Source organism: Mus pahari, chromosome X (genome assembly GCF_900095145.1).
Source record: "Mus pahari chromosome X, PAHARI_EIJ_v1.1, whole genome shotgun sequence".
NCBI lineage: Eukaryota > Metazoa > Chordata > Mammalia > Rodentia > Muridae > Mus > Mus pahari.
Genome location: NC_034613.1, coordinates 86,281,378 through 86,302,884, shown reverse-complemented (window position 1 = coordinate 86,302,884; position 21,507 = coordinate 86,281,378). Strand labels below are relative to the sequence as shown.

Here is a 21,507-nt window from a genome sequence, read left to right as displayed (position 1 = left end):
GAGAGAGAGAGAGAGAGAGAGAGAGAGAGAGAGAGAGAGAGAGAGAACACAAGATTTTGCTGACAGGAGCCTGATAGAGCAGTCAAAAATCACTGTTTGTAAAGGCTGCTAAACTGAAATAATGAGTGAGCACCAAGAGGGTTCCTGCATATAGTATTGGTGCTTCAAGCAGTGAATGAAGAGTGAAGATCCTCCATCCAAGTATACTAACCATGCCACAGGCCACAGTAGGGGGCAGAGGTAATGCTGAAGAGAACACTCTTAGATCAGTGGTTCTCAACTGGTGGGCCATAACCCCTTTTGCAAACCAGTATCTCCAGAAAAACCTGTTTACTTTAAGATTCATAACAGTAGCCAAATTACAGTTATGAGGTAGCAATGAAATTAAGTTTATGGTTAGGAGTCACCACAACATGAACTGTATTAAAGGGTCACAGCATTAGGAAGGTTGAGAACCATGGCTCTAGATGCTCCCAGAAGCCTTCCTCTTTGAAAGGAGTTTGGCTCAATGCAAAATAAATTTTCAAAACTTATACTCATTTTTGTCTAATTTTCTCTGCAATTTTCTAGTATAAGCCCATCTTTCCCCCTGGTTTATTTATAGCCATATATACTGATTTCTAAGCCTGCCACTCTAGGTCTTCATGGATAGGATTTCCATTGGTTTAGTTTCTTATCAGGCAAGTCATCACAAATGATAGAATTCAGTCACTGAGGCAGAAAATCACTCCTGCTGTATACCACACCTTGAGGATCTTCTGGTGTGTAGAGAGCAATTTCATGTCCCATCTCCTTTAGCACACTACTGCCAGCATGGGGGTGGCTTTTTCAACACCGGTTTCCTCACCAGGAATTTACATGGCTATACTCCGTTGTTGTTGGAGATACCCTCCCCCTTTTTATATCACCTACCCAGGACAAGGATGAGATATTTCTTATGGCCCTCCGCTTATCCTATGTGTAAGAGAGCCAAGCTTTCCAAAGTACAGGGTGATTAGGTCAAGGAACTAGCAAAAGCATTCTTTTGTCTAAAAAGATGAATGAAAATACAAATGTGTTTCCTTGTATTAACTCAATAGGACAAAGAATTTGGTTTATATTCCATTTGTTGTAGCTTAGCTGGTCCCATTCTCATAACCAAGCACAATATATATATTCATGTTCTCATGTTCTCATGTTCTCATGTTCTCTCTCTCTCTCTCTCTCTCTCTCTCTCTCTCTCTCTCTCTCTCTCTCACACACACACACACACACACACACACACACACACTCATTGGTGGAGACTCATTCCACCAGTGTGTGTGTGTGTGTGTGTGTGTGTATGTGTGTGTGTGTGTGTATGTGTGTGTGTGTGTTAATAACAAAGAAAAATAAGCAGAATTAAATTTTTGACAGGGAACTGGGGGAAAATGGGAATAGAAGACATTGGAGAGAGGACAAGGAAGAGAGAAAATGAAGCAATTACATTTTAATTAAAATAATGAAGTATCAAATAAAGATATAAATAGATAGCTAAAAAGAAAATCTGTGTAGCCTTCATTTTGGCACATAGTGGCTGGAGAGAGAACTCAGTAGGTAAATTTTATGTGCAAACATTAGCACTTGCGTTTGATCCCCAGCACCCACAGAAAAAGCTGGGTGTGGTATTTTGCACTCATCATCTTATCACTGGGGATTAGAGACACACTCATCTCTGGGACTCACTAGCCAGCCAGTCTAGACTATTTGGTAAGCTCTAGGTTCTAGGAAAAGATCCTATCTCAAAACATAACAAAAACCACTGGGGAACAATACATGAGACTTGGTTCTGGCCTCTGAATGCCTGCACGTGCATGTACACACGTGCACACCCACAAAACACACACACACGCACACACACACGCACACGCACCACACACCAAAAACTGATACAATACCAAAAATGCAATCTCTAAGAGATTCAACTTGATAAAGCTGATTTTAACAAAATTCTTACTATGACAAACCAGGTGGTGGTTCATGCCTATAATTCACAATTAATGGGCAGAAGCAGGACTATTGCTAGGGGTTTAAGGTCAGCCTGGGCTACAGAGTGAGACACTGTACCAACAAAACTGTTATATAATCCCATTGTTCGAAAGTCACTTCTAAGAAAACAAAGAGTTTTCTTAAACAAAATATTTACACATCATATGTCTTTTAAAGGGTTTGTTTCTATCTAGAAAAGCAGAAGAAAAGAAAACAAACAAGGGACTCTCAAAACTCAGTATAAACAAACCTAAAAGTTAAAAATGGGCAATAGAAATCAAAGTAGATTTTAAAGTGTTTGAGGTTATGATTCATGAAGTAGGAATTTTTGAATGGTATCGTACTAATAATAATGCTCAACAAAAAGCTAAGAAACAATAAAGAGCAGTAGTATCTCTTTTTTTTCTTTTTAATTTCTTTTTTATTAAATATTTTCTTCATTTACATTTCCTTTTTTACATTTATTATTATTATTATTATTATTATTATTATTATTATTATTATTTTCTTTATTTACATTTCAAACGCTATCCCGAAAGTTCCCTATNCCCCCCCACCCCTGCTCCCCTACCCACCCATTCCCACTAATTGGCCCAGGCCTTCCCTTGTGCTGGGTCATATAAAGTTTGCAAGACCAAGGGGCCTCTCTTCTCAGTGATGACNGATTAGGCCATCTTCTGCTACATATGCAGCTAGAGACACAAACTCAGGGGGTACTGGTTAGTTCATATTGTTGTTCCACCTACAGGGTTGCATCCCCCTTCAGGTCCTTGGGTACTTTCTCTAGCTCCTCCATTGGAGGCCCTGTGTTCCATCCAGTAGTTGACTGTGCATCCACTTCTGTGTTTGTCAGGCACTGGCATAGCCTCACAAGAGGCCGCTATATCAGGGTCCCTTCAGCAGAATCTTGCTGGCATGTGCATTAGTATCTAGGTTTGGTGGCTGATGATGGGATGGATCCCCGGATGGGGTAGTCTCTGGATAGTCTATCCTTTCATCTGAGCTCTAAATTTTGTCTCTGTACCTATATCCTTTCATGAGTATTTTGTTCCTTATTCTAAGGAGGGTATCTCTTATACATTTCTTCATAGATATATAAGTGGTATTTTCATTTTGGAAAATAGCTGATATTTCCTTCTAAAATTAAGCACACATTTTTCATACTATCTAGTAATGCTACTCCTATGTATTTACAAAAGAGAAGCAACAAATTATGTTTTCAAAATCCTATACATGGTTGCTTATAAAAGCTGCACTTATAATCATTGACAGTTGGAAACAGCTTGGGGCTAGGAAGATGGCTCAGGCAGTAAAGTGGTTGTCCTAATGTGGTGATGTACACTTGTAATCCCAGTGCTAGGTATGTGTAGACAGGAGGCTTTCTGGGGCCAGCCAGTCTAGTTTACTTTACTGAGGAAAACACCCAACATTTTTCTTTGGCTTTCATACAGAAAGACGCAAAAATACCTACACACACACACACACACACACACACACACACACACACACACACCCCACAAAATTGGAAACAGTCTAAATATCCTTGAACTGATAATAAATGTATTGTATGCATAAAGTGGAATCTCATACAATAACAAAAATGATGAATAGTTAAAGTACACAATTACATGGATCAACCTCAAATGAATTATGCTACATGAAAAAGACAGATGCATAAAACGATATACACTAGGTGTGTGCTTTTAAGATAGTCTGGAAAAGGTGAACCTAGAGGCAAAAGCACAAGAGTTCATAAAGAACTGATGATAGGTGTAAAAGTTGTCTATAAAAGGGTCTTGACAAAACTTATGGGTGATGGGGTAATTTTATACAACTCTTTCAGGGCTGATTACATGGCTCTATGAGTTGTTCAAATATCAAAGCTGTACAATTAAAAAGCTAAATTTTCTGTATATAAATTATCCCAATAAAGTAGGCATTAAAGATAATAACAGTGAAATAAAGATCAATTAAATTAGCTCCTTTCTAGCAACTATTTCTTACATTAGTGTGTAGAAACAAACGAATATTTTTCTTTAAATGCTGTAAATGAAGAACAGAAAAAGCTTCTTGGCTAGGGTTGCAACTTTGTGTTGACTTCCCCTTCTTTATCTGTGCTGATATTTTTGTCTGGTTTCAATCTGTGCAGGTCTTATGCATGCTGTTACAAGTCTCCATGAGTTCATATGGGCTCAGTCCCTCTGTGTCTAAATGATGCTGTTTCCTTGGAGACATCCACTACCTCTGACTCTTATAATCTTTCTGTCTCCTTTTCCACATAGATTCCTGAGCCTTGAGGGGAAGGGTGTGATAAAGAGCTCACTTAGAACTGAATGTTCCAAAGTCTTCAAAGCTCTGTACATTGTCCAGAGAGAAAGAACACAAAGTTGGGTGAATATGCAGATGGAGAGGAGTTGGGGGACAGAAAATAATATAATTAAAATGTATTATTTAAATTTAGTTTTAATAAGCTAGTTCCAGAACACAACAGAACAGAGCAGAAATGTCAGGTCAATCCATTAGTGGTTTAAGACGATCAAGTAAAATGATAATGTTGTACCACATAAATGCAGCTGTCAGTTGTTGCAAGGATATATTAGGATTATTCCAAATTTTAGATCTTGGTTCATTAGTTTTTGACTTTGTAAAACAGGGTTTGACTATGTAGCCCATGCTGTTCTTGAACTCCTAATCCTCCTGCCTCCAATGCCCAAGTGCCTCGATTATAAGCATGTGCCATCACAGCCAGCTAATTCCATTTTTATCATCCCCAAATACATATTTATTCAATATTAAATATTACACAATTATCTTATCTCTTATTCTGTTTAGAATCTATGCATCCATGTGTATATATACACACATAAATAAATGTACATATATATATATATATATGTGTGTTGTAGAAATATATACACATGCATAATAGCTTTTGTAATTTCCTGTACCATCCAACAACTTTTCTGTTCTGTTTCAGTGATATTTAGCCTATTTTTAGGATTTAAGGATTCCTTAACTATCAGCTAATCCTTGGTTATATGCCTTGTGTGCACGGTTGGAACTGCCTACGGATTATCATTCTGTGGGAGTATTAGGAATAAGCTGACATTTATTTGATTGGGGGTATATATGCCAGTATTTAGAGCTCTTTTCTCTGAATATTGAATTTCTTAAGATTCATTTCTTTTCCTACTATATAGGAAATGGAAAAGAGGTTGAAGGAATCTAATTTAATGCACAGCATTTTAAGAGAAGACTTCCATCCAGTTTGCCATCTCTTAACATGGAGATTTTCACCTAATTGTTTTAGAGACTAAAGCTCCATTCTCTTTCCTAATGGTGCTAGTGGAGATGTGGTTTGTGTGGAGGTGAAGAGACTTGAGAGTTCAGATCTCTCATATGTGGATTTCAAGCAATGCTTTATTTTCAGCCTTGAACATCACTCTAAATTGTAGAAGCTAATGCTTGAAAAAAAAATCTCTCAGGGGAAAAATGGCTTCCTTTAATAAGTACCCATTGTGAACTCATCTATATTATAGTTATTCTATTCTGCTAACCTAGTTGCCACTATGTGGTGGTTTGAATGTATGCCCACGAGTGTTTATATTCCTTCATTCAGTCTGTGAAACTTGATGTTTCTCATGTGTGAGTTGGATTTAATCACTTTCTTCTAATAAACAGAATAAAGCAGACTTGATGCTGTTTAAGTTTGAAGGTGAGGTTTAAAGAGTACTATGGCTTCATCTTGCTTGGCTTTTCCATCACTTAGTCTGCTAGAAGCCAGGTGTCACGTTGTAAGATGACCCAAGCTGACTGTCTACTAGACACACGTGGTGAAGAACTGAGGCTTCCTGCAAAGAGGCATATAATCAAACCTAGAAGCAGATTCTCCAGCTTTATCTATGACTACAGCTATCCTCACTGTATTCCTCTGCACAATCTTCAGTCTGAAGTGCCAGACTAAACAACTATCAAATTCCTGACTGTCAAATACTATCTATTTTCCATTTCCTCTATAGTAGGAAAATAAATGATTCATACGAAATTCAATATTCAGAGAAAAGAGCTCTAAATATTGTGCCATTTTAAATCACTAAGTTTTGAAGTATTGTTTTCTATAACAGGTAGTTAATACTTGCTCTCTTCTATCTTCCTTATATTTTCTTTTTGAATCAGTTTCTTCTCATCTCTTTATTCTTATGAATTTTTATCCATTTATTTCTATTTTAAACTTCTAGTAAATGGCAGAAGCAGGAAGTCCATCTACTATGCTTAACCAGAAAGCCATTGTATTCTTTTGCCCAAATTTTATTCTATCAATCTAAGAGCTGAAAAGCAGCTAATCTTGGTGAAATAGAAAACCAGGAAGAAAGTAGCAGTGAGGGTGTGTGGGACCAGAGCGCAGAATTAAGGGGTGGCGTGGAGTTAGACAGCACAGGACTTGATTAGATTTAATTAGATGAAATGAACCAGAGAAAGGAACCACTAAATGTGATTCCTAGATTTGTGAGTTGGGTAAAGTGGCCTCTAACCTAAAGAAAATTTGAAGTGACAGAGGCTCACACCATTCCTATTCCATGGTGCCTTGTAAAATAGCATATATATAATATATATTATAAACTCATACATAATCTGAGGCAAATCACCTCTACTAACAAGCCACAATGATACGATTTGTGTTCATCTTGTCCTTTAGGATAGAAAGCCACACCTCCAAATTTGTGACCAGCAGGCCAAAGCAAAAGCCATCTGTTTTTCAGGATTGTATTAGTAACCAATGAGCCTCATCACATGATGCATTTGGATACAAAAACTAATCCTAAATAAAAAGATGCCAAAAATGAGCAGTTTGACTACGCCTAGTATAGATTACCATTCAGAAAAAAACAAAAAGATATTACTTCAACCACATCCTCATATCATTATTCATTATAAAGTACAAATTAAGAATCTTATTGTAAGTGCATGTAGGTGTAGCAATGCCCAAGTAGATTGCCTCTGTTTAATATTTCCATAGTGGTTTCATCTTTGAAAACTTGCATTGTGGCATCTTTTGCTACCTAACCACCAACAATTATCTCAAGTTTAGTTAATTAATTTCTTTAGCATTAAAAAAGTAGTTTCTAACCTTTAGCAGCCAGGAACCTGTGTTAGCTTGCATATCAAGCCTGTGGAGAGGTCAACAACGAATGAGTAGGCGGAAAAGCCAGCAAGTTACCAATCAGGATGTTAGGTGTCAAAACAGAACCAGCAACAGGAAGTGTTAGCGATTCACTGGTAAGGGGAATCATGTGGATTGTGGGCCTAAGTGGTAACAATAAGTCAGAGGAGATGGAAACTACTGTGGGACTTGTATAATGGGAAAAGCATGGGCCAGCAAGGGTGGGTGGATGGTAATGTCTATGGCATGATTGACATAGCAAAGGACAAGTGGAACGAATATGGTACACCATCACCCCTTCATATCACAAATATTTAAGATATTTTGAAGTGTTAATGCACCCTGTACTGGGATACACATACTCCCATCCTTGAACAATAAAATATGAGTTTCCTCACCCCTGGTAACAATAAAAATTTAGACAGTTTCTATTCAAATAGATTCCCAATATATCCAGATCTGAGGAATGAAAAGATATTTCCAATGTATTCAGGTAAATGGAAAGACCCATTTGGCCTGAGGTAGTTTTGGGTGCATGTATAATAAGGCAAAGTATGGAGAAGTTTATTTTTTCACAATTAGGCATATATAAGTATATATATTATGGGAAGGGGTACACAGCAGAAAAAATGATTGTATCACTTAATCTATCAATCAAACTGAACTGTGCAAACTATACCCTTAGTGAGTGCTCCTACTTCTCTTAAACTCCATAAAAGAAAGCCCCGAACAACAACCTCATCTGATTCCTCCGACTCTTCCTTAGCTTCAGCCTTGGCAGGGGCTGCAGCAGCCGCAGGGGCAGCAGCCGCAAATGCAGATGGATCAGCCAGGAAGGCCTTGACCTTTTCAGCAAGTGGGAAGGTGTACTCAGTCTCCACAGACAAAGCCAGGACACGCTTGTACCCATTGATGATGGAGTGCGGCATGGAGGCTACAGTCGGGTACCCAATCTGCAGACACACGCTGGCCACATTGTGGACACCCTCCAGGAAGTGGGAGTGCAGGGCCTGCTCTGTGATGTCCAGCACTTCTGGGTTATAAATGCTGCCATTGTCAAACACCTGCTGGATGATCAGCCGGAAGGAGAAGGGGGAGATGTTCAGCATGTTCAGCAGTGTGGCCTCGCTGGCTCCCACCTTGTCTCCGGTCTTTATCAGCTGCACATCACTCAGAATTTCAATGGTGCCTCTGGAGATTTTGGTGGTGATGCCCAAAGCCTGGAAGAAGGAGGTCTTCTCGGGCCCCAGTCCGGTGTTCTGAGCTGGCACAGTGACCTCACACCGGGCAATGGCACCAGCGCAAGCAGCAGCTGGAACCTTATTGGCCAGCAGCATATCCCGAATCTCAGTGAGGTCCTCCTTGGTGATCACGAAGCCCACATTCCCCCGGATGTGAGGCAGCAGTTTCTCCAGAGCTGGGCTGTTCTTCAGGTGGCCCCTGATGGCCTTGCACATCATGGTGTTTTTGCCCATCAGCACCACAGCCTTCCCTCGGAGGGACATGCAGATCTGCTGCATCTGCTTGGAGCCCACATTGTCTGCTCCCACAATGAAGCATTTTGGGTAGTCATCCAAAAGTTGGATGATCTTGAGGAAGTTTTTATTTTATTTTATTTTATTTTTTTATTTTTATTTTTATTTATTTTTTTCAGGAATATACAAATGTCTTTATTCAAAAATACAAAATAAATTACCTGTAGGCATGGACAATGACAGCAGTAAAACATTTACATATCGTCAGAGGAAACCAGTAACTGATGGCTACAGTGATCAGCCAGCCTTCTCTTCAGTCATTTTCTCCAGGAGACTTCTCTGAAGTTATCGGTGAGGAACCTGCCTTGAACTTCCTATCAGAGTTCATTGATAAGGGCAAAGCACTATTCTAGGAGTTAGAACATGCCACCTTCCATACCCCTTCCCATTCCACCCATTGTACCCATTCCAGAGTCCTTCTCTTCTTTAGGAATTTCTGTCACTACAGCTTCAGCTGTAGTTAGCAAGGAGGCCACCCCAGCAGCACCCAGTAAGGCAGTTCTTACAACCTTTGCTGGACCAGTGATTCCCTTTTCCACCATGCTCACAAAATCTCCAAGCATGGTGTCATAACCAACTTCTAAGGAACTCTGCAGAATTTTCTCAACTATCAAAGATCCTCCAACACCTCCATTCTTAGCAATTGTCATTGCAGGAATTTTGAGGATTCTTTTAATAATTTCTATACCTATTTTCTGATCTTCATTAGCAGGCTTTAATGAATCCAAGGCTGGGATGTATCAGAGCAGAGCAAAGCCCCCTCTTAGAACAATGCCTTCTTCAATAGCTGCTCTTGCAGCATTGAGAGCATCTGTAACTTTGTCTTTCTTCTCATTCACTCCAAGATCACTTATCTCTCCAATTTTTAACATAGCTACTCCACCTGAAAGCTTAGGAAGTTGCTCATTCAGCTTTTCCTTTTCATATTCACTAGTTGTGATGTCTAGCTGCTCAGTGATTTCTTGAATATGTTTCTCAATGTGAGCTTTGTCACCTTTTCCTTTCAAAAGCATTGCATCATCTTTGGTGACAATGACCTCTCCAACTTTTCCTAAGTCATGAGCTTAAACGTCTTCAAGATTTAAATTCAACCCCTCTTCTACAAACACCGCACCACCAGTAGCAATAGCCATATCTTTAAGCTGATTCTTCCTATTATCCCCAATCCCTGGAGCTTTGACTGCTACAACCTGAAGATTAACTTTTAGCCTGTTCTAAACCAGTGCGCTTAGAGCTTCTCCATCAACATCTTCAGTGATTATGACAAGGACTTCTGATGAGCATTAGCAATTTCAAAAGCAGGTACAATGGATTGAACGCTAGGAAATTTCTTTTCACTCAACAAAACAGGCATCTTGGAATTCACATGTTTAACCTTTTGATGTGTCAATAAAATATGGGAAATATATCATCTATCAAAACAATGCTTTGATAAGATATAAGAAATTATTTGTTTCTTTTGTATTCATTAAAACTTGGTTTCTAAGCCGGGCATGGTGGCGCATGCATTTAATCCCAGCACTCGGGAGACAGAGGTAGGCCTGGTGTACAAAGTGAGTTCCAGGACAGCCAGGGCTATACAGAGAAACCCTGCCTCAAACAAACAAACAAACAAACAAACAAACAAACAAACCAAACAAAAAAACTTGTTTTCTGGCCTAGAATGAGTTCTTTTAAAGGAAGATTTTGTAAGTAGCTAAAAAGAGCTGTTTAGATTGGCTTTCAGAATGCAGTTTAGGAGGGTTGCTGGTCTTCAGGAAACAATGAAAGTTTGAAGAAGCAGGTCCTGATATTAGTGAATGAATGCCACTAAAACAAGATAGGAGAATTGCCAGTGAGTGTGAAGGCAAGCAAGAAAAAAAACAGAGTTTCATTTTATGTCCTTTTATCTTAGTTGCCACCAGTTCCCACTTTAGGATGGGTCTCTCTTCTTCAAAAAAATCTGATCAAGAAAGTTCCTTAACAGGCGTGTCAGCCTCTTACATTTCAGTAGATTCTAGAACCAGTCAAGTTGACAACTAAGAATATCCACCACAAGTCCATCCTTTATCAACATGATGCCCAGTCACATGTGTGTGTGTGTGTGTGTGTGTGTGTGTGTGTGTGTGTGTGTGTGTTTAACAGAACTCAGAGATCCACCTGCCACCGAAGGAGCTGAAGGGGTTTGCAGCCCCATAGGAGGAACAACAATATGAACTAATCAGTATCCCCCAGAGTTCCCAGGGACTAAACCATAAACCAAAGACAACACATGGAGGGACTCATGGCTCTTGCTGCATATGTAGCAGAGGATGGCCTTGTTGGTCATCAATGAGAGGAGAGGCCCTTGGTCCTGTGAAGGTTCTATGCCCCAGTGTAGGGGAATGCCAGGGCAGAGAGGCAGGAGTGGGTGGGTTGGTGAGCAGGGGGAGGGGGAGGGGATAGGGGGTTTTTCAGAGGGGAAACCAGGAAAGGGGATAACATTTGAAATGTAAATAAAGATAATATCTAATGAGAGAGAGAGAGAGAGAGAGAGAGAGAGAGAGAGAGAGAGAGAGAGAGAGAGAGATATCCACCTGCCTCTGTCTCCTGAGTGCTGGGATTAAAGGCATGAGCCACCACTAACAGCCTCCAATCACATTTTTTTATGTCATGCTTCATTTTAAAATGAAAAAAAATAAGGTCATAATTCCAATAATCATGTTATAACTATTGTATGTGAAAGTGCCAAAACACTATATATTTTTAAGACTAGGTTGCAAAGTTCGTTGAAGAATTCTTAGTCTTTCAGTGTCTCATAACATAAATATGATACTATAGACTTACAACACTTAACTACTGATATTATCTCAATTTATGTTACATTACATGATAAAGAAAAAGAGGGAAATGCAAATGTCAGCTTAATATATGTGTATAGCTGCACAAACATGTTCTTAGCAAAATACTCATGTCAATTATAATCCTCATTTCTGCAACCGATCATGTGGCTTTATCTGGTATTTATAACCGCCTTGTTCTACTATCCATTCTATATTTCTTCTACTTTCAGCAAGCTCCTATGTAGGTAGGTCATGATTCTTTCCCTGGAAGGATTACCCATACCTTCATCACTGAATGGTCTAGCCCCTTTGTTATCCTGTCTGGATTGGGTTTTTATAGTTTCCAGGTTTTTTATTTTTTGATTTTTAATCACAAGACATGGTAACACCAAGAGAAACCCTAAAGAATCTACTGTTCTCTAGACATAATCTTCCTTATCTTCACTATGGAAAAACAAATTCCTGAAAGTCTGGAGTCACCTGTCCTAACAATACTATCCCCTTTTTAGCCAATCACTTACGGGTATCAAGAGCCCAAATGGCTGGGAGATAGTTCTAACTTCCAGGTGATTAGTCTGCCAGGATCTCTTGGCATAAGTAGTTGTTGCTCTGGAACCAAAACTTCTAGACTACAGAGCATAAGATCCCAGGGGTAATAAGTAAAAACTTTCCTTATGGGTCACTAGGGGAACAGTTATACCATTCCTATTTCAACCCTTATTCCTAGACCTGTCAATCCTAGCTATAGGATAAATTACCATATTAATCTCTAACTCAAAGCATATACCCTAACTCTACACTTCTTCCTGGTTCCTGCCTTGAATTTTTTCTGTCTTGCTTTAATGATGAACTGTGACATGGATTTGTATCCAAATAAACCCGTTCCTTACCAACTTGTTTTTTTTTTTAAATCACAGCAACAGAAAAGTAACTAATACAAATGTGCATTCTAATTCTGCTGAATATACAAAAAAGGAGATACCTGTTATGTTTACTTGATATGCTGTAGTTTAATTCTGAGTTTTAGTTTGGATGACCTATCTACAGATAAGAGGTGGATATTGAAATTACTATCATTTTATCAAGACTTGTATTACATTTTATTTTCACATTTTAAATAAAACTAGTAGTCCTAATGTGCAATTATAATTGCTGTGTCTTTAAGAGATGAGGTGTTTCTTTTCTTCTGGCTAATTTTTGTTTGAGGTTTATTTCTTTGAATATCAGAATATCTGAAACAGATTTTTTTCATCTTCAATTTGTTTGATAAATTTATTTCGATCCTCGGACAATCTTTAAGTAACCTTGACAGCAAGGCACATGATTTGGAGATAACAGATAGCTTGATCTTGTTTTTGAATTCAGTCACCTGGTCCACATATTTTAATTTGAGATTTGAGGCCATTTATATTCAATTACTGAAAGAGATGTTTTCTAATTTTTCCAATTGTGTTTGTTATCTTTCTGGTTGGTTAAATTTTTGTTTGTTCATTTTTTTTCCTCTACTCGGATTAGGGTTCTATTTGGCTTGGTGAATTATTTCCTAGTTCTTTATTTATCAATTTCTTTCATAACATTTATTCTTTCCTGTTCTCTATGATGAAGACTGTCTTTATTTCTCCTGTGTATTCAGGATTCCATCAAACAGCTTCTGTAGTGCTATTCTGGTGGTCATGAATTACTCCAGTTTGCATTTGTCTTGAAATCTCCCTATCTTTCCTTCAATGTTAAATAAGCTTTGCTGGAAATAGCAACCTTGGTTGGCAGTTATTTACTTTCAGGACTCAAAATACATCAGTACGTTCTTTTCCTGGCTTTGGGTTGCTGAGAAGCTTGGTGCTATTCTGATAGATTTACCTTTATAGCTTTGTAGGTGTGTGGTTTTTTTCTTTGTCACCACTATATATGTCACCTTGCCTGCATTGTGGGAAGGTTCTTCTCTAGTTGTGTCTATTTGTACTTTTAAATGCCTCTTGTACTTAGATGTTCATTTCTTTAAGATTGAGAAATTTTCTGATATAATTTCATTGAAACATACTTCTGTGTTTTTGTTTTAATCTCATTTCTTCTCCATGTCATATAGATTCTTAAGTTTGGTCTCTTGATCCAACAGCTGAGTTCTTAGGTGTTGTGGCTGTATATACTTCTTTTTATTTATTGATATTTGAATGAAATATTACCTTGACATTGTTTCCATTCTTGGTGTTCTTTTTTCCCCCTCATTAATCTTGTGGGTTGAGGTTTTATCACGTCCCTTTTATTTTTATTTGATTGATTAGCTTTCATTTCTAGCATTTGGGTTTTTTCCCAAAATTTCAATCACCTTGCTCAATTTTTTTCCTCCAAGTTTTTTTAATTTCAGTTCAACATTGTTTCATGTGCTTGGCTTAATATGACTGTATCTTGCTGCCAACTTTAAAAGATAGCTTTGCTGTATATAGCAATCTTAGCTGGAAGTTGATTATTGTCAAAATTTGAAATATATCATTGCATGCTTTCCTGGCCTTTAGGGTTGCTGATGAAGGCTGTGATATTACTGTGATGTGTCTGCCTTTGTAGGAAATTTCAAAACAATAAAACGCTATATTTCATCCACTTTGCTAACTTTCTTATCTAGGTCCTGAATTGATTTCCATATTTCATTCATCTTCTTGTTTTTGTCTGCTATGTGATCATGGAAATTTTAAAAAGCAGTATTCTAAACTATTTTTTCTAGCATGATGGCTATTTCATTATCTTTGTTCTCTATTATTGAGGTTTTGTGGACTTTGAGAAGTACTGTTTTCTCATATATTTTCTGTCTCTTTGTTGTGATTTGTGTTATCTATTGAGAAGGATATGTTCTCCAGCTGTTATTTTTATTATTACATTTACACTTTTTTGTTCAGTCTTGATAATTGACCACTAGATTGCACATGCTAGGAATGAAATCTACCACTGAGTTACATTCTGAGTCCCTCTGTCCACTCTTTATTCCTTTTACTTTATGTCTTTTTTATGTATAGTCTTTATTTGAGGTAATGAGTCCTACTGCCATTTAGTGTGTGGACCAGGCAGCAGTAACTGAAACAGTGATTTGACAGCAAGGCTGTGCTTAAATACAGTAAAAATTATTTGTGTACTTCAATTATATCCTCAATAAGGTTAGAAAATGGAACTGAGAAACCATTAGGATAAATGTAGTATTTTTAAAGGATATTCAATATTAATAATTAAGAAGCAAAAGGAGAAGGGGATGGGGAAGAGGGAAAAAGTAGTAAAATAGTAGAGATGAAGGCATGTAAGAAATTACTATATAGGTGGAGAAAAAGAAAGGTCAGTTATAAGATTTTATTCAAGCAAGAAAAAAGCTAAAAATAAATAACCCCAAAACCAATATATAAATGTGAAATGTATGAAAAATTAAGCTAAAAACAAACAAATAAACCAAGCAACCAACCAATCTATCTATATTTCTTCCTTGTAGGGTGAATATCCTTTCTCCTACCCTATAGGTTCTCTCTCTCTCTTTTTTTTTTTTAGCTGACTCTGCAGATAGGAAGAAGGTTGCAAAATTCTATGCAGTTCAAAACTAGTTAAACCAGAATGTCTCTGCTGCAGGGTTAGATTCCTGCCCAAGAATCAGCCCTCCATCCTGGCCCTTGGTAGAAATTTCCTAGTCCTCCATGTGCCCCTACCAGTTACTGCCTGCTCTCTGCTGTGCTGAGTGATCACATTGTTTTCTATGCATGGTTGTCACTATCTAAGGCTCTTATGGTGAGTGTGTGGGAGGGTGGCACCCATTCTTGTATTTACCTTTGCCTCTGGGTTTTCCTCTCTCTAGGACCCAGACAACTTTTCCAAACCTGTGACCTACAGCCCTTGCCTGAATATGTTTGCATTCATGAGTCTATGTCAGGTTCAGCTCATTTCTTTTGTTCCTAGTTGTCAGTGTCATTGTTGGCATAATTAGTGGAAAGGGTACGAGGAGTTGGAGATTTTATAGTGCCAGATTTTCTACTCTTCCTGACAGAGCAGTTTGATAGCAAGGCCTCAAGAACAGCTTCCTCTTTTGTCCCAGCTTTGGAGGAAGGGAGGCACAGCCCCAGGCAAGTACCCTTAAGTGACTACTGCTGGGCTTTGTGCAGATCTCTTTGTCAGAGTTGGTTTGCTTCAGGGACCTTCCCCCTTTCTTTTGATTATGGTAGCCCATAGTGTGGGAAGTGGAATTCTTTTCCTTCCAGGCTACTCTGTCCAGTGTTCTAGATGACATTTATTTTGTAAATCTAACATTCCTTGTTTCTGGATTTTATCTTGTACAGAGCAAGGGGATGGTTAAGGAGGTAATTTATTAGTAGAGAGATATAAAGAGTTTGGTGGTGTGTCACACTGGCCTCTCACCTGACTGCAGAGTGTATGTGACCTTCTATGGGTCATTTATATCAAACCCACTTCTTCCAAGTTGTTATACGGGGCGAGGGGGGGGTAATCCAGTGGGGATAAGAGGTTCAGCTTTCCTATGGTAATCTCTACAATCTCCTCCACCATATCTCCTGTTGTCCTACTGTAGGACCCCCATTTTCGGGGACCCCCCTAAGTCACGGGAGTCAGGATTTCCCAGGAAACACGAGAGGCTTTCTTATTGTAAAAGCATGAGGTAGGTTAATGGTGGAGCTCCAGGCCAGCACGTACCTCATGCAGGAGGCAGAGGCGCCTACCTCATGGCCTGAAAGCTAGGGGTTTTTATAGGGGGAGGAGGAGGGGCTAGCAAGAATTGGCGCGGTTACCTGTGATTGGCTCATTTAAACGTACACATTTGCAGGATGGTATGTGCAAAGGCAGGAATGCTAGGAGACCTGAGGGGCAGGTCAGTGGAACATTTGGTTCAGTCCCAGGAATGTTCCAACAATGGCCTGCCTGGGCGTGCCCAGGCTTGTCTCACTGTGCTCTCTGCCTCAGGCTTCCAAGTTTACAAACAATTATTTCTCTGGACATAAGTTGCATGAATCCCAGGCCTTAAATTTCATTTCTATACACTACCCCACTCTCAATCTTTGCCCTATTGAGACATCTACAGCATAACCTCTACAACAGTGGTTCTTAACCTTCCTAACACAGTGACCCTTTAATAGAGTTCCTCATGTTGTGGTGACCCCAACCATAAAGTTATTCGAGTTGCTACTTCATAACTGTAACATTGCTACTGTTATGAATCATAGTATGAATATCTGATATGCAAGATTTCAGATATACAATCTCTGTAGGGGTCATGACTCACAGGTTGAGAATCCTTGCTTTACAACTTAAGGCTTAGGGAAGATAATAGAAGAGGGAGCAAAAAGAGATTGTAAAAGCCAGAAGATCAGGAATTCTGCTGCAAGATTGTGTCTTCCATATATGTCAGGGAAGTCACACCCATAAAATATCAACAATATGGTTGCCTAAACAGGACCTAAATGATGACAGCATCAACTGACATGAGAAGATGAATGGGGGAAATCTTATGGGGCCTCAACCCTGGATGAAGAGCTCTAGGCAATGAACAACTACCGAGAGATTTAGTCTTCCCCAGGGTTGAATCCTTTAAATGGTTATCCAATACCATGTGGTCAGCAATAAAGACATAAACATACAAGCTATTCCAAATTGACTTGACAGGTTATATTTATATATTTATTCACTTCTATATATACATATGTAATAATAATTAAAAATAAGAGGTTATGAATTTGATAGGGAGGGGAAAGTGATTTAACTTCATGTTAAGTTTTTAAAAGTACAGTATAGACCTGAAAGAAAGAAAGAAAAGAAAAGAAAAGAAAAGAAAAGAAAAGAAAAGAAAAGAAAAGAAAAGAAAAGAAAAGAAAAGAAAAGAAAAATAGTGAGCATATTAGGATCAGTTACTTATGTCTTTGGGTATCTTTGAGAGTTTAAGTAGATGAACATCTGGAGTTCACTCAGTACTAGGTCTTACAATTGTGCCTTTCAAAGGTGTGGTAATGGAAAGAATTAACTCTCTATACATCATCAATGCCTTTGGATGGCCTCTTTGTTTGAAAAGATTTGCATTTCCTGGTATCAGTAAGACAAATAAATTGCACACCAGACACTTCTAATTGCAGATATTGAATTTCACCTAAGTCACTTATCACATAGAAAGCTTTCTATAGCATGGAATTGAGAGTAAGTGGAAATGAGAATAAAAACATAATCAATATAAAAAAAATGTGCAATGACTATATAAAACTGTTACAACTCAATTTTTTATTGTTTCTATGAACTTTTAGCAATGGTTTATGAGTCTCTTAGGTGGTGCCAGGCAATCAACTAGTCTTTAATAAAACAAAATGTTGTATAATCTCATGGGATGATTATAACAAACAAACAAACAATTCAAAATAAAAGCCAGGATACGCAGTAGCACAGTAGTTGTGTGGCAGTATCAGGGAATAATTGTAACTGTAGGAATAAAGACTAGAGAATTTCACTGGGCAACAACACTAAATTTATCCAGGTTCTTAAATTTTTAATTTTCTTATATTTTTAAATTTATGTGTGTATCTCTCTGTCTGTCTCTCTCTGTCTGTGTGGATATGTACATATGATTGCCAGTGTCTCCCTAGGTCATAGGCTTTGGATCACTCTGAAGCTGGAGTCACAGGTGTTTGTGAGATGCCTGAGAGGAGTTCTGGGGCCCAAACTCAAGTCCTCTGCAAGGGCAGCATAAGACCATAACCACTAAACCATTTATCTACTCCCCTCATTATGCAATTGTAAATTAAAAGACTGGTTTGTCCAGCTAAAAACAAGGGGAATGCCCTATTTCTCAAAATTGTGCTTCCCAAAACTAATGTCTGGTAACATACTAATGTGTGATTCATAGTAAAAGGATTTCTTAACTTTGAAAACAATGGCTAAAGTAAGTGTAAACCATGCATATTTTTACTGCCATTAGTGTGGTGATGTATAATGATCTAAGTGAAAATAAAAATGTATGAATGAGTTGAATGTGGTGGCACATGCCTTTAATTACAGCACTTGGGAGACAGAGGCAGACAGATCTCTATGAGTTCAAGCTAGCTGGGCCTACATAATGAGCTACAGGACAGTCAGGGTTACATAGAGAGAACCTGTCTCAAAATACATAAAGTAAGCAGCATTTCCCAAGCTGCTAGTTATAAAATTGCTTGTTTCCCTCAAATATAACTATTGAAATATTTTCTTATGATAGGGTTCCAAAGAGTAAAGTTTGGAAAAGTTGCCCTGATATAGAAATTCAAGGCCTTAAATGATGCATTTGAGAAACACTCTGGTTCAGTACCTTTCCTGTAATCCAGCTGGTCATTTCTAAAAGTTCATTTCATATCAAACATTGCTCTACTCACTTTACAGCATTTTCACAACATATCTAAAAATTGTTCTGAGCCAATGAGGTGGTTTAGTAGGTAAGGGTGCCTGCCAACAAGACTGAGAACTGAGTGATCTCAAGGCCCCAAGACTCATATGGTGGAAGGGGGGAGCAGATTCCCCAGTGCTGTCTTCCGGCTTTAATTCTCTCTTCCTCTTCCCCTTCCCCTTCCTCTTTCTCTTTCTTTCTCTTTCTACCCTCCCCTTCCCCATTCTCTTCCTATTTTTCTTTCAGGAAAAGAGTGCCTTAAATTTGAGACCAGTCTAGGGTACATAAGGAGTCCCTGTCTCAAAAAACTGTAATGCTACATAATACCTATGAAAATAATGTTTGTGGAAGTTCAATATTTTGAGATTTATTTAGAATTGGCTGCTTTCTCCTACCCAACCCTGCCAAACCTGAGTTGTAGAATTCCTTATTCTTGGATCTTCAGTTGATATGATAACATATACGATTATGTCTAACGTGTTCAATGAGTAAATACTTTATAATAAGACTGTATTCTGGTGTGCACAAATAACTTTTAAAAATGCTAAATACTCTTTTGTGGTTTCCATAGGACCTGGAATCTGGAGCTTACATTATCTGGTATGGATAATAAACAGCTTTTTTTGTCTTTATGAAGGAAAAGAAACCATTTAAAAATTTCAGTAAATCCAAGAAGCCATTTATTGATAGAAACCATTTTATCAATATTAGTTCATCACACAAGAAAACAATTTAAGATAAAGAGAAAAAAGTGACTTGGGAAGAAGAAAGATGAAAAGGCAGGGCTAAACAAGAAAGAATATAGTGATAAAATGAAAAGAATATAGTGATAAAAGCCAAAGCTTACTAGAAATACTTGCCTGCTATTATCTGGAAAAAATATCTGATCAAACAGCCTGTCCAAAATACATTATGCAATACTGCTGAATATAGAAAAAAGAAAGTAATGGGAAACTACCACAGGGTCATTGCAAATGAAAAGGTTTGGTAAAGGATATGAGCTCTTATGAAATTTATAAAAAGAAAAAGGTGGTTTAATATTAACACCCACATAAAAGTGACAAATGAGCTGTTCAAACCATTATTAGGAAGCAAGAAAATGAAACACAACAAGTGAGCATTAAAGGAAAGACAAGCCAAGGGAAGCATGTAAGTAGCTTCAGTGTAGCTTGGAGATGAGAATGTCATAAAGCATACTTTCATTGTGGTTTCAGAAGCAGATGTTATCATGTCCCAGGTGTCTCAATTTCTGATCTATCAGTTAAGTAATTAAGTTATAGCAAATCACTGGATGAAGTCCAAGCAACTAAGCATTCATATATATGTTTGCAAATGGCCATTTGTGATGGTCATCATTTACTCTTAAATACCCACAAAATTCAATTACAATATTTTCCCATGAATGCCCCAGTTCTTATATTTATAATTCATAAAACCTAGTTTCATTGAAAATAGTGACAGAAGGTGACTTTTTGAAACATAAGAAAAACTGAAAAATTATCACCCTTGGACATCCAAATACCTTATTTTGTGTTGTGGAGAAACGCAAAATGTTTCTGAGCAAGCATCTTCTACAGTCAGAGTGCTTTAACACAATAAAAACCTCAACCCATGGAGAGGTCTCCATTTCTTCATTTAACAAATGTTTACTAAGTTCTGATTTCATGCCTGCCACTGGTCTGGAAAATATGAATTTACTTTTGAAAAAGCCTAAGTTAGGTTCTCTTTTTGTAGAAGAAGACAGTAAAAAGCAAGCAAGAAAATTACAGAATGATTACTTCTCTGGTGGAAATAAACAGAGTAATATGCTAGAAGGTAATGGGAGATGGTGATGGTGGAATAGAGGTGGATTATTTTAAATAAAATGGTGAAAGAAAGCCTATCTGAAGTGATACATTTGTACTCTGAGTGATAAAAATAATGCTGTTGTTTGTAGATCTAAGGAAAGTAATTTCTGGGTACAACAAAAAAATAGCAAACAGTATATTGGTAACCAATGGACGGAAAAATGCTTTAAGTTGTTAGGCAAATATGACACCTGTTACAACAGGAAACATGACTACCATTAAATGCCTGTCTAACCTTTAATATAATTGGAAGGATGATAGAATTTAATCTAATCTCCCATACAATATAATCCACCACTGGTAATCATGGCTCTACTACTTAAATACATTCAGTGTTTAAGGCATTACACTACACTTAGTGATGTCCAAGATGCTAGAAAATGTCCTCTTATTATAACCCAAACGTGGTGTTCAGGAATTCTCAATAATTGACTCTAGTTCTAGCCTTTCAAAAGTAAGTAATATATTGCTATTCACTATTGTTTTCTATGTCCAAGTCCTTCAAGCATTATTTAGAAGCTATGTTTTTTTCAGATATAACATAGTGTCTTAGTGAGCTACTTAAAACCAAACTACCTCTGGAAATATAAACTTAAAGTTTCCATTTTTAAAATAATACAATTATATAATAGCAGACTTGTCAAGTCTTCCTCCTTGGTTTTCTTGTGTTTTGCAAAACGTATCTTGGATATTCCAAGTTTCTGGGCTAATATCCGCTTATCAGTGAGTACATATCTAGTGACTTCTTTTGTGATTGGGTTACCTCACTAAGGATGATATC

General features: G+C 37.8%; 1 protein-coding gene and 2 pseudogenes across 2 annotated transcripts in view; all 3 read right to left on the bottom strand.

Annotated features, from left to right (window-relative positions):
• The window catches only part of Eda (ectodysplasin A), a 365,333-nt gene that overhangs the window by 154,974 nt on the left and 188,852 nt on the right, over positions 1-21,507 (bottom strand). The window lies entirely within an intron of this gene.
• Positions 7,819-8,772, bottom strand: LOC110313689 (annotated as a pseudogene).
• LOC110313688 lies at positions 9,060-11,793 on the bottom strand (annotated as a pseudogene).